This window comes from Chamaea fasciata, unplaced genomic scaffold, assembly GCF_029207755.1.
Source record: "Chamaea fasciata isolate MVZ Bird 193981 ecotype frontalis unplaced genomic scaffold, bChaFas1.0.hap1 SCAF_14, whole genome shotgun sequence".
Classification (NCBI taxonomy): Eukaryota; Metazoa; Chordata; class Aves; order Passeriformes; family Sylviidae; genus Chamaea; species Chamaea fasciata.
The window spans coordinates 12,616,292-12,629,695 of NW_027094099.1; the positions used below are offsets into that span (position 1 = coordinate 12,616,292).

A 13,404-nucleotide genomic window follows, 5' to 3' on the forward strand; every position below is an offset into this window, starting at 1 on the left:
CGCGGAAAAGCTGAAAATAGCACGCAGCCCAGCGCAAGGCGAGCATGGGGCGGCCTTCCCCGGTCCCCCGACAGTCGCAGCGCTGGTGTCCGGTGTTTGGGGCTGTTTCTGTCGGAACCCCTCACAGCTCTGTGCCCCCCTCCGGGAACTCCCTCCAGCATCAAGGACCTTCGTGTTCTATCCAGCCCTCTGCGTTTGGGTCCTGGAAGCTGAGGTTTGATCCCTCTGCCGTCGGCCTCCGCCTCCTCCCAGCTCCCAGGCCATAGCTTTTGGGCTTTCAGTCTGGTCATTTTATTTTATTTTATTTTATTTTATTTTATTTTATTTTATTTTACTTTTTTTTTTTTCCTTTTTTTTTTCTGGGGGGAGGGAGGGCGTGTGAAATGTCGGCTTTGAAGGATATTTGTAATAACATAACCAGCAAAATGAATGTCATATTTTTGCTCCAATGAATTGGATTTCCTGAAATATTGTCTCCGTAATGATGCCTTTAGGCTCCTCTGGATTAGATAACTCTCCAACCACATCAAGAAGGCTAATTATCCCAAAGCCACTTTCCCGGCGTTTCCACATCTATTTCACACACCTATGTATATCTATATTCAGAGACACGGTGCTCTCACGGCACGGCCGGGGCTGCCGCTCTGCAGGGCCGCTCACGGGAGGGGACGGACCCCCCGCGCCCACCGCTCGTCGTGTCCCCGCGCCCGGGGGAGCCCCGTCGAGCAGCCGTGACGTCACCGAGCCCGACTGCCCCGCCAGCCAATCGGCGAGCCCCGAGCGCGTCCGTCAGCCCGCGCTGACCAATGAGGGGCGGGCGGCGCGGCCCCGCCGGGATCCCCTCGACGGGTCGAGGCTCCCGGGGGGCGCTCCGGGACCCCCCAGCCCCGCCGGGCGCTCCGGGGCCGCATCCCCCGGCTCGGGGAGGGGGGGACATCCGCGGGGCCGTGGAGGGCCGGGACAGCGCCGGGTGCCGCGGTTGTCCCGTGGGGCTGGGTCAGGCTGTCGCATGTGTGGGTGTGGGAGGGGGCGAGACCCTGGCAGAGGGGTGGAGGCGCGAGGAGGAGAGCCCCAGACAAAGGACCGAGGGGTTGTCCCGGTCGCAGCGAAGCCCCAGCGCTCCGGGGGTGCGGGCAAGGCCGCCCCTGCACACTTGCGGGCGGAGCCCACGCGTGGGTGCCCCCGCCGCCACCCACCCCCCGTGCTCCGCCCGGCGCGGCTCTCTGTCCCGGCCCTTTGCTTGGGCCGGGGAGTCTGTACTTCGGGATTATTCAGCTCCTGCAAGTTTTTTGTTAGGCGGCCCTGAAAGGCCTCAAAGGCTGGGAACACCATTCTAATTACGGGGAAGCACAGCTTATTTAGAAGATAAAGAGAGACTTGTAGTCTCATAACAGCTTCTTATATCCGTCAAATAAGGATCTCTAATGACGGGGTGAGAGCCAGTGAATGCCTAAAACAAACTAAAAAAAAGGAGTGAAAATAAAGCAGCCAGGGGCTTAAGATATATTAAATTACCCTGATTAGGAATTTAGGCCGTGGCTCGAGTCTGCTGGAGAGGCTGGCGAGGGGGGGGGGACGGAAAGTGCTGCTATTCATTTCTGGGGAGAGGGGTCAGTAGGTCGGAGGAGTTCACAGGGCCTGGCTCTATTCTTATGCTAACAGAGAATACAAGCGCTGGCCTGGAAAATAGAAATGAATTTGCAATAATCCGAGCCCCTCTGTTTGCAAGGCGAGCGGCTCTATAGCTAATTGCAGCCCGGCCTCCCCCGCCTCGTTGCGGACAGTTGTAACGATGCATGGGAGATTAGAGCCGGAGGGGCTTTGGGGGGTGGATTTAAGCCGTCTCCCCCCCTCCCTTCCCTCTGCCCGACGGAGAAATATTCCGGGGCAGGCGCTGGTGTTTGGGCTGGCCCTGCTCGGAGGGAGCGGGGCCAGGCAACTTCTTGAACTTCCCGAAGGCGCGCAGGGGAGCGGCCGCCGGGCAGAGCGGTGTGCCGGGGGGGGAGGGGGGGGAGTGGGGCCGGGAGATCGGTTGTGCGCTGCCCCAGGGCCGGCGGGGGCGGGAGAGGGGGAAGGCAGCGTAGGTCCTGGAGACGGGGGGACCCCCATTGAGCTGCCGATGACAAGCAGTAAATCGGGGAAGAATAGCGCATGGAAACGCGCCGTCGGGGCCGCTGGTCGGCCCTACAGCTGCCGGCCCGTCTCGCCGCCGTCATAGCCACCGTCTCCTCGGTGGCATTCCCGGCTCCCGCCACAAACACCGATCGCCTCCCTGCCCGCACCCGAGGAGTCCCTCCCCGCAACAGAGGGGTCCCTCCCGCAACCCGCGGGGTCCCGCCGCCCCCCGCCCCGAGCCCGCCCCGTCGGCTGCTCGGCGGGCTCGGCAGCCCCAGACTGTTTCAGGACCCTGGACAGGGGCGGGGCCGCCGTCGGGGCGCGGCACCTCCGGGTCCCCTCGCGTCCTCAGGCCACATCCCGACGGGCCGAGGGAGGAGTGGTTCTCCCTGGTCCGGTCTGATCTTGACCTCTCGCCTCTTTTTCCCTCCGTTACCGGGCTGGGATCACCCGTCGCAGCGGCCGTCAAGCCCCGGGACCGTACTGTGGGGACGGGCCATGGTTTGGCACCGGTCGGAGCCCACTCCAACACAAACACACACACCAGTGCACGGAAATCGTGGATAGGGGACGCCAATGCAGCCGAGAGGCTGTTTTAATAAATATCGACCGGCTCGGTCAGTCTTTGCCGCCCTCATCGGCATGCGGGCTGCTGCCGGTGCTGGGGACGATGTGGACTCCCCGCCGTGCCCCGACAGTGAAACGGGGTGGCAGAGACTCGGGGTCGCCCTGCCCGGTCCTAGCAACAAAGACCCGGCCCTGCTGCCAGAAATACAGCCCTCTTTCGTTAACCGCGTCCCCCTTCTCCCGCCCGTGGCTGGCCCCGAAGCCGGAGCCGGGGATGCCCCGGGTGAAGGCTGTGCCTGGGGTGGGCGGCATGAGACCGTGACAGACCTGGACCCACACCAGCACCAGGTCCGCAGAGCCGGGCAGGACCCTGAGCCCCACATAACCCTGGCAGCAATTCTGCCGAGCGCTGCAAACTTTGCCCGGCAGCTCAGGGCTATCCCTGCCCTCCTGATCCTGGAGGAATCGGGCACAGGGGAATGGAAAGCGGGTTCAGGGGCAGCTACGAGCCGAGGCCGGGGTTGCCGGGGCCGCCCCGGCGGCCGCAGGTCTCAGGGTCTCTATAAATCACTTTTTTCAGACCCTCGGAATTCTCTCACTCGAGACTGAAATTAAAAGGATGATTCCCGTCAGTGGCACACGCCGGACAGAGTCATCCCCGCTCGGCATTGTCCGTACCACGGGGCTCCTCCCGGAACCTTCACCTAACACTTTTGTCGTTTCAAAAGGCAGAACCTCCGAATTTTATCTGAAGTGCTGTTCTGAAAGGCTGCTTAAGCTTAAGAAAATTAAATTTTATTTCAGGTACATTTAAAAGAAGAAAAAAAAACCCCAACCTCCAAACTTAAAAAACCTCACTACACACAAAACAAACCATACACATAATATTAATAATAATAATAATGATAATGCCAAAACAACGGTATTTCTGATTTCCAATTGTAGTCGCTGAAAAAAGAGGCGGCATTATTTGTATTCATAATCTATTAACTGAGTTTGGGAGGAATTTTCAGCAGAAAAAAATTCATTACGGCGCTGCTCTGTGAATTTTCGCTCACCCGAGGACATACGGGCAAAAGATATACTCGGGGTTTTAAAAATTGTGTTAGAAAACAAATTCGCCTGGGCTTTTATCTCCTCTGTGGTGGGACACGGAGATGAGCCAGGACCATTTAATTTCTCAACGCCGGCCGGAGTTTGGATTCTCCCGTCCCCTAAACACTGCCCGGTCTGGCCCCGCGTCCTCTCCCCTCCTTGTCATTCCGGCCAGAAATAAACCACCGGGGCGGAGAAAAGCTGGCTTATTTCCTAGAATAAAAATCGGGCTTGTTTACAAGATTTTTTAAAAATCGTGTTTATTTGAAAGAATGAAAAGTGTGTTTCTTTGGAAGAATAAAAATCGGGTGTACTCGCGAGAGACCAAAAAGCCGGTTTCTTTGCAGAGCGAGGAGCCACTGCTCTGGGAGGTGTGGAACGGGGGGCTGTGCCATGTCTCGGGGGCACGCACAGAAGAAAGGGGGTACCTTCCCCGCCGACTGCCCCCTAAATGGGGCTGGGGTTCATTCCCCAGCGGGTCCCCCGGGCTACGAGCGGCCGCTGCCAGGGGCTCCGGGGGGCCCGCACTCAGCCCCGCACCCGCCAGGGCGCTTCCTCGCTCTCTCACCGCAGATGTGCGGGGATTTTGGGGGGAACGGAGGGAGACACCAAGGTGCCCGGGAAGTGCCCTTTTTTTCCCGCTGAGGTTGAATTGCCACACGGATGCGTTTTCCTCGTCCCGCGGCCCGTCGCACGCTGTTCGCCTGCCCTTCTCGCAAGGGCGGCAGACTGTTCCCCCTTCAACGAAAACCCGGAGAGGTGACGGCGGGGCCCTCTGCGGTGCCACCCTCGTCGCAGGACGGTCGGCATGCAGGGGAAGCCCGGCCGGGAAGGGATCCCTCATCTCTGCTGCGAGCGAGGGGCGGCGGCCTTTCCCCGCACCCCCCTGGCCGTGGGTGCGGTGCTCGCCCGTGGGAGAAATGCTCCCCAAGGTTGCCCGGGGTGTGTGTGGACACCCTCCGCTCTGGCGCACACACGTGTGTGCGGGACACGCACATACACCCCCCGGGTGGTGACCCGCCCGTGTGACACACCCACCCGAGTGGGACACGCGTAGGGCGCGGGGATGCAGCACGCGTGTACGGGCACGCTCGGGGCGGCACACGCGGAGGGCGCGGACACACCCGTGTCCACAGACAGACACCGACCCCCAGGTTCGCACCCGTCGTTTGCAAACGTGCTCCCGCGGGGCGCAGCCCGGCCGCTCCCCAGCTCCGGCAGCCGTGGAGATCCCCTATCCCGGGTACTCATTCCCCTGCACCTTCCCTCCCCAAATTCGTCGGCTTTGTCACTCCCCACTCCACCCAACCCACTCAATTAACGGCGGCGGCTGGAGCGGGGCTGCAAGAGGTGGCGGCAGAGGGCCCCCCGCCCGCTTCCTTCCCTGCACAAGGTGAAAGAACACAGAAAAAAAGGTGAAAACACAAAAATAGCCCCAAAAGAGCCGCTTCCCCAGGTTTGGCTTTATTTATCCCTGCGTATCCTTGTGCCCTGCAGCCCCGGGCAGGCTGGACGAGCCGGGTGCCCGGCGGGGCAGCCCCGGCGGGTGGCTCGGCGGGTCGGGGGGTGCGAGGGGGTGATGGGGTCCCACTGCCCGCGGCGGGGGGCGCGGGGAGCCGCAGGTGCTGCTGGCGGGAGAGACCCGCAATGGCTGTTTGGGTGTTGCATTAAAGCACGCTGCAGTGCGCACACTGCGGCCCCTCCCCCCGCAATCTGCCTGTATGCTAATGACATGCAAAGAAACTCATTTGCATGTTTATCTCTGTCAATGGGCAAGCGTGGCGGGCGCGGTAATACGTTTCCTACCGTGGCGTGGAGGCCTCCCCCCGCCCCGCGCCCCTCACCGCCCCGCCGGGCCGGGGAGGGTCGGGCAGGGCTCTGCTCCGGCCCCACCGCCCAACCCTGGCACCAAGGCAGGTACTGCCACAAAATGGCTGCCGGGGGGGAACCGCAGCCTCCTGAGCACCCACCTCTGCCCCCCAGCAGTCCCCGGCCCCTCCGCGCCCCCTCCCCGCAAACCCACCTCCGGATTTTGTGCTTAAGCAGCCAATCGGGGGCGCGGTACCCTTCCCCCCTCCATTCCTCCTTCTTTCTCCCTCCATCCCTCCCTTCTCCCTCCATCCCTCTTTTTCCACCCTCAATTCCTCCTTCTTCCCCTCCTTCCCTCCTTTTCCACCCTACATTCCTCTTTCTCCCACTCTATATTCTTCCTTCTCTCGCCTCCAACCATTTCTTTATCCCACCTCTATCACTCCTTTTACACCCATCATCCCTCTTTTTCTACCCTTCATCCCTTTTTCACCCTCCATTTCTTTTCTACCTTTTATCCCTCCTTCTCCCCCTCCATCCTTCCATCTTTCCTTCTCCCCTTCCTCTCCTTCAACTTTCCATATCCCTTTCCATTCCTTTTTCACCTCCATCTCTCCTTTCCCCCCCACTTTGTCCCGCTGTCCCCAAACCCAGAGCCCAGTCGTCACTGTTTCCACGCGCGGGGATATCTTTGATTTCCCACCGACCGGGAGGAAAGTCTTTTCCATCCTTCCAAGGGGTTCCGACTCTCGCCCGGGTGCTGAGCTCTCGGCAATTTGTGACCTTTTTGGGTCCGCCGGCACCGTGTGAAGTCCCCGGTGGGTGCCGAGCCGCGGGTGGGTGCCCCGGAGGGGCTCGCCCCTTGTTCCTCTGCTGAGGGGGGCGAGAGGTGTCTACAGGCACTAGTGGGGAGAAGTAGGCGTGCGTCCATTCACGCGTGCGGGTCCACGGAAGGGCCGGACGTTGAAGGCACCGGTGCGAGTGTGGGGTTTTGAAATAGCCACCGAAAAAAAAAAAAAAAAAAAGCGCGGCCTCTCCCATGGCGCCGGGGTGCGCCCACGCCGCTATTTTCAAACCCGCACGTGAGAGAGAAGGGCTCTGTTTTGGGGAGCGGGGAGTGCTCTGTCCCCGCTCTCTGAGCGGGGGTGCGGCGACCCCAGCGCATCCTCGGCGGGGACGCGGCACAGCGCGACCTCCCCATACCCCACGGGGCTTTGGGACCGGGGGAGAAACCCGGGGACGACTCACGACTGCCATGCAATACAGTGTTATATGCGCTCCATTCCATGTATATGTAAAGAACACGTATATAATTTATGAACACGCTATAATTTATGGCGCCTTATTATACTACACGATGCTGCGTGACGCGATGCGACGTGACAGCCCTCGGCCCTCGGCACGGCCCCGCCGGTGTCCCCGGGCCGCGGGGCCGCCCCGCCCCGAGGCGCCGGTGAAGGGCGCCCGCGTCGCTGCGCTGGGCTCCACTGGGTTTCGGGGGATCCCCTCCTGTCCCTCCACCCGTTATTCCACCTCCTCCCTGTCCCTTCTCAGCCTCTCATCCCCTCATTTGCTCTCTCTCTCTCCCAAATCTTGCTCACTCCCCCGGTGAAGGTGCGTTCGCTCTTTCCGTCCGTTATCTCTATTTTAGCCCAGGGAAGTGGAGGGGCATGTGTGTTTATCCCCACCCGTTTCACCTGAAATTGTCTTAGAAAAAAATAAAATCAGCCGAAATCTAAACCTGCCCGAGGTCCCCGGACTCGCCTCATCGCGACCAGTTTACCCCAGCACTACCCAACCGCAGTACTGGGGTTTATTTGTGCGGTCAGTCAGCACCTCCTTCGGTCACCATGTCATCACACCTGTGCGGAGCGAAGTGTGACCCAGATGGGATGATGCCGCTGACCCCCGGCGAGGACTTTGCCCCGAAGCCCCGTCCTGGAGGGAAGCGGGTCAGGGGGTGTCGGTGCTCGGGAACCCTGGGGGTGCTGGCCCTCAAAGGCCCCCCAACCCCGCGCTCCGCTCCCCGGGTGGGTGTTCCCCTCTCGAGGGGGGCGGAGAGAGGCAGGCCGGGGCAGAGGCAGGTTTGGCAAGGCCACCTCCCCTGGCTTTCCGACTGCCCCCGCCAGGCAGTGTCCCCGCCGCACCCCGGCCGGGGGTGGGTCCGCAAGCCCGGGGGAGGTCGGCTCCGGGCTCCTCATCAGCGTGCCCGAGGCAGGGCTGGTTTTGCCAGGAGTGTGTGGGAACCTCCACAGGGAGACACCCTCCCATCACTCCCCAAAACCTGCTGTGTCATCACGCCCCGAAGCAGAGGCAGCCCCCAAAAAGCAAATGGGGGGGGGGGGTGTTCCCTTACCTGAGCGCTGGCCCGGGGGGAACCGCGCAGAGCGGGGATTCTGTGTTCGGCTCGTTTTCTCCTGCCGTGTCCCGCAGCAGAAACTTCCTCCGGCCGGGGCCGGGGTCGGTGCGGGGGAGCCGGGCTGTGCCGGGGGGACCCCGCGGCCGGGGAGAGCCGCACACCCCGGGCCGTGTTTATATGTAGAAAGAAGGGTAATTTGAGTGCTTATACCAAGAACCGGGGTTGTTAAGTTTGCAGGCAGACAGCTAAACGGTGCCAAGTGCGGGCAGGGAGGGGGGTGCGGGGGGGAGGCTGGGGGTGTGTAAGAAATAAAGAGCAATTGTCAGAAGCGAACAAAAGGCGGAGGATGGAAAGGAGCTGGGAATCCCAGGGCAGAGCCCCTCGGCGTGGACTTGAACTTGGGCTTTGACACCGTCTGCCAGGCGGAGAGCGGCTTCGGACCGGACGAGGCCGGCTGCGGGGGGAGTGAGAACAGCCCCGGCAACGCAGAGAGGGGGCATTACCCCCTCTAAACACCCACCTTTGACGCGACGGGGGGGGCACTCTGCTTCAGAATGCGACTGATCCAGGGAATAACCCAGACGGGCTGAGACCCGACGGGCTCAGCGCACCTCCCGGTGCAGAGCAGGGCGGCGGCGGGGGGACCCCGTCGGGGCTGGCCGGGGCCAGACGGTCGGGGGGGCCGCCCGGTTCTCACAGTCTGCGCCCGAGCCTGGATTCTCTGCACGTCCCGGCCGGTCCCCCCTTTGCTACTATTCAGCACTTAATTGAACATTAATGGCAGCTGGGGATGAGGTCATTGGAGCCGGCTTTTCTCACACATTTTTCATGCAAATCCGCTAAACTCTAAACAAATTTGAATAAAACCCCCTTTGTGCAGGCCCTCCATGGTGTTTTTCCACGGGCCGCTCCGCCTGTCTCCGCACACTTCATCCGGGGAGGGGGGAGCGGCGGGGAGATGAGGGGGTGTGGGGGGGTCTCTGCTCCGGCTTGGAGCGCCAGGCAGACTCAAAGATGCTGTGTCCTCTGCGAGGCTCTCAAGTCCAGATCGCCCCCAGGACGCCCACTGCACTAGCAGGGCCCTGCACTGTGCCATCATCTCCACTTGCAGCCCCCCAAGAGCAGCAGTTCCCCCAGAAACATCCATTAGCAACACCAGTTCCCCCCGTAACACCTCCATGGCACCAGTCTGCCCCTAGTAGCATCAGTTTTCCTCCAGCTCACGCTAATCCCCCACAGCAATCCCAGCCCCCCAAACACCATCAGCCCCCCAGCAACCCAAATTCCTCCCAGTACCACCGGTGCCCCCAGCATCCCTTGATGCACTTGGCAGTCCTTGCCTTTCTGTAAGGTCGTTTTTGGGTGCTCAGGGCTGCACAGGTTGAGAGTATGCAGACGACCCCCCCCGCCCCCCCTGCTCCGCAGCCCCCGCGCAGACCCCATTAGCATCCCTGCGCCCGGCCCCCTGCCCAGCCTTGAACTTGGCCATGCCGGGCTGCGCTCCTTCTGCCTGCCTGGGCTCGCACAATGCCGGCCTTGACCCATTGTTTGCTTTTTTCGGATTTCAGCTGGGAAAGCGGCCACCTCGCGCAGCCTGCCCCGAGCACGCCGGGAGCGGGGCACAATGGGGAACCCTGCTCTGCAGGCAGAAGGGCTCCAAATCATTTGAGAGACATATTCATTATATTCTTTCACGGGGGTCTGTTTGCATTGGGTTTAGCGGTTACTTCCCAGACGGGGTTCAGACCAAATAAAGATCATTGAGCGGCGAGGGATTCGCTCGGGCTTTCAGGGAAATGTGCCTGATGCGGGGCACGGCGCAGCCCGGCTGCTCGGCTCTCGGCTGCTCCTGCTCCCCTCTTGATTTGCCTGGGTTTATTTTGTGCCCATTGCCTCCTCCATCTCGAGACTGCACCAAATCACACGCTCACTTTTGCAAAAAAGAGAGTTTATTTTCAACAGTGCATGGGGTGGGGGGGGTGGGATTTGAATGGGAGAGAATTACAGGCAGTACATTTCTTTTATAGGAACACAGAGGGTGAAGTAAAACAGCAGCAGGGCTGCCTGGCCTGGACAGTCTCATGGTCCTCTGGGCTCCAAGCACAGTGCCTTCAGGAAGGCTGCACTGCCACAGCTCCACAGACCCAGGGATCAAGAGCAGCGAGGGCCGAGCTCTGCTCCATGAGCAAAGCTAGGGGCTAAAAGCTCCCTCCAAATTTCACACACCTGGTATTTCACCAGGAGAGACAGTGACTGGCTCAGGTCTCTCTGCCTAAGCACTTTGGTCCTGCTCTGGGGTATTGAGGGCACTGAAGGCAACATACAGGAGTGTTGTGGGATGATGCCTTGGCTCCCTGTGTTGCCCTGGCTCCCTCCCCATGGCTGCACTGCTGTGTTTTGAAGTGATGCAGAAATCCACTGTGTTCACAAGATAAAGTTGTCTCCTCTCTGGGGCCAATGGAGAAGCAGGTTGGGACCCTCCTGGAGAAACTCGGAGAAGTCAGATGGCAAGTCCGGGGCAGGAGGCAGCCAACTGCAAGAAGGAACTCACAGGCTTCAAAAGTCCCTTGTCCACTCACTGGGATCTAGGAACGAAAGAAAAAAAATGGAGTGGTTATGATCTTTGTCAGAGAAATGGCCCAGTAGTGCTTGGCTGAGAACAGATCAACTTGTCTCTTATGGAGCAGAACTCCAATCCTCTTTCTCTCCTCACCACACATTTCTCATGGCTCTGGACCACCTTACCGTCTTCCTGGCTGGGAAAACTGTAGTCCCCAAGATGCCAAGCTTCCCCTGCACCCTCCTCAATCCTCTACCTCTGCCTGCCCCGCACACTGCCAGCCAGGGGAGGGCTCACCGCTTGTCCTTCCTCCCTAGGCTTTGGGGCATGGGATTACTCTGCATGTCAGAGCCACTAAAGGCACAGCCCTCTGATGTTTTAATCTTCGTGTTAACTTTCCCTGCCCTCGGCGCCCTTGCCTGACTGGAGAAAGTGATACCAAGCCACCAAGCTGGAGCCGAAGCTGTGACGCTCAGCCAAAGTCCCCTTCTCGGCTTTCCCCATGCATCCCCTGCTTTGCCCCACACATTTTGCACCTTGCAGCATGTTCTTCTCCCTTTTCCCTGTTTTTTTTAATCTATTTCCTTTACACTTTACCCATGTTGAGTGTGTATTCCCTAGCCCCCAAACCAGTCCCATCCTTTTCCTATCTTCCCTTTGCTTTGCCCATAAACCGTTACACTGAAAAGGGGTAAAGACTAATATAACAAATCCTTGAGTACACTTGCAAAAGGAACCATCAGCTGGCTAATTTATTCTTTTTATTGCACCAAATTGTAATTTTATAAAATATTGCAAATTTTATAAAATATTTGCAAGCCCATTTTAAGAGATAAATCTTCTGTGTGGCTCTCTAATGAGCCGCCCTGGGAGCAGCCGGCATGTGATCTGCTGTAGGTCGCACCGCGACGTTCCCAGGCTGTGACTGGATGAACCACCGTAACTCTTTGAACTGTGCAAATACTCTACACTCTGGGGTCCAGGCTGCAATTTTCATGGGTATTTTTTCTCCCTCTTAAAAATAGATCTTCTGTAACCCCTTTATTGCAATATTCATAAAGCACTTGATGGAAATCCAAGGAAAATCCCTTCCCTTCTGCAACTTTGAAGCAAGCCTAAAACTTAAGAGAGGCAGAGGCCAAACCCACCCGATGTGCTTGGGTTTGGGGAAGGACCATGGGCTGAGGACAGACCTTATGTTGCGTGTGTTTAGGGAGACCCAGGCTGCAAAATGCCTAGGCTCAGCACTTCTTTGTCCTATGTGACATTAGGAGTCATCCTGAATGTTCCCCCAAGCCTGGCAAGGATGTTGAGGTCAGAGCAGATGAGATCTGGATGATGGTGGGTGCTTTCACAAGCCCAGGAGAGGAGGAGGTGGCTGACCCTTGTTCTCATCAGGGGAAAGCCTTTACCTGGCAGGTGAATTCCCTGTCCTGGGCAGGGACAGCCCCTGGCCTCTGCAGGGACAGGCTGAGCTTGCTTTGGCTCCTCTGAAGTGTGGATAGAGAGGATGCTTGTTGGTACCAGCCTGGAAATCATCCACTGACTGCCTGGTGGGCTTGAAACTTCTGGCAGAAATTTCTTCAGAAACTGAGGGCAGGAGGGGCTGGGCCAACCAAAATGATTTGACATAAGCTTCAGGAAAACTCAAATCTCCTTCATGCACTTTCTCTCTGGGCAGAGTTCAGCCTTGCACTGAGGGTGCCTGCAAAAACAGGGCTCCACCAGGACCCAGTTCCAGCCCCAACACTGCCTTCCTTCACTGCACAGGGAAAACATTCCTCTGTGTGTGTATTTACTGTCCATGTTTTTTTCTTTTTTTCTTTAACTGAATAAATAGTTGAAATTATAGCTCAGTCGCTGCCCCAACACTTGCTCCTGTGCTTCCTTGTGCCCTTACAAAGCCAGCACTGAGGTTTATATGCTGATAAACTGCCCTGCCACAGCAATTCTGGGCGGTGGGAAGAGGGGAAAAAAACCCCCTCAAATAATGGTAAATGGATGCAGAACGCTCTGCCTAATCAGATTCCTGTCCCCTATTGAGGCCAGGAAGGAGGGACCCCGCTCCTCCCCTGCCCTCAGCCCAGCCTCCGCTTCACCGGCTCACACGGAGAAACTTTCTGGACAATTTAATCTCGACAGGGTGTTACTTAGAAAAACCTTTTTCACTGTCAATTTTTCCCCCCCTCCCTTTCACCCCCCCCCTTTTTTTTTTCTTCCCTCCCAGCCTTGATTGAATTTTGCAAGCCCCTGATATCTTTCTTTTTTGTAGGGATGCACGCTGCTTATGCAAATACCAGCCTTTCATACCAGCCTCCCTGGCTCAAGCCCTCCAACTTGAATGTGACCAAAAGCTGTGCTCTCCCCTGCTAACTCCTTAGCACAATTACACCTCCATTCTGCTCCAGGGGCCCGGGGAGGGGGAAAAAAAAATCATTTTAAACTAATAACACGTGCTGTTTGCTTTGGATAATTACAAGGGAGCTTCGGCTTCTAAGAGCTATGAAATATTCTGTTCAGCGGGGCGGGAGGGAGGCTCTGTGTAACGCCTACGCTGCGAGTTTTATCTCCTGACGGAGATGCTCGTGCGGCCTCTCGAGGCTCCCTCCATCTCGTGCTCATCCTCCTCTGCACCTGGGCAAGCATTTACATTTCCTACCGAGCAACTTCCCGGTGCTTTGGGCTACAGGAGAGAGGAAGAAGGCGCCTGACATTTTTCTTATCTCAAGTTACAATTTCCTGCAAGCATCAAGATAATAAAACATCGGCGATGGGCAAGATGAGTGAAATGAATGCGCCGGCCGAGCCTCCCGCGGCAGCGCGGGAAGGGCCGGGGAGAAAGGACACCCGGGGGATGCGGCTGCTCCACCGGCTCTCGTTTGCATCGCGGCCCTGACGT

The 13,404-nt window shown here is 58.5% G+C and overlaps 1 long non-coding RNA gene across 3 annotated transcripts in view; it reads right to left on the minus strand.

The window, feature by feature from the left end:
• Positions 1 to 9,898: 9,898 nt before the first annotated feature.
• Positions 9,899 to 13,404, minus strand: part of LOC136296810 (uncharacterized) — a 43,919-nt gene continuing 40,413 nt past the window's right edge. For all 3 annotated transcript variants that reach the window (XR_010723010.1, XR_010723008.1, XR_010723009.1), the window contains one exon: positions 9,899 to 10,530. This is a non-coding gene — a long non-coding RNA (uncharacterized lncRNA). The remainder of the gene's footprint in view (positions 10,531 to 13,404) is intronic.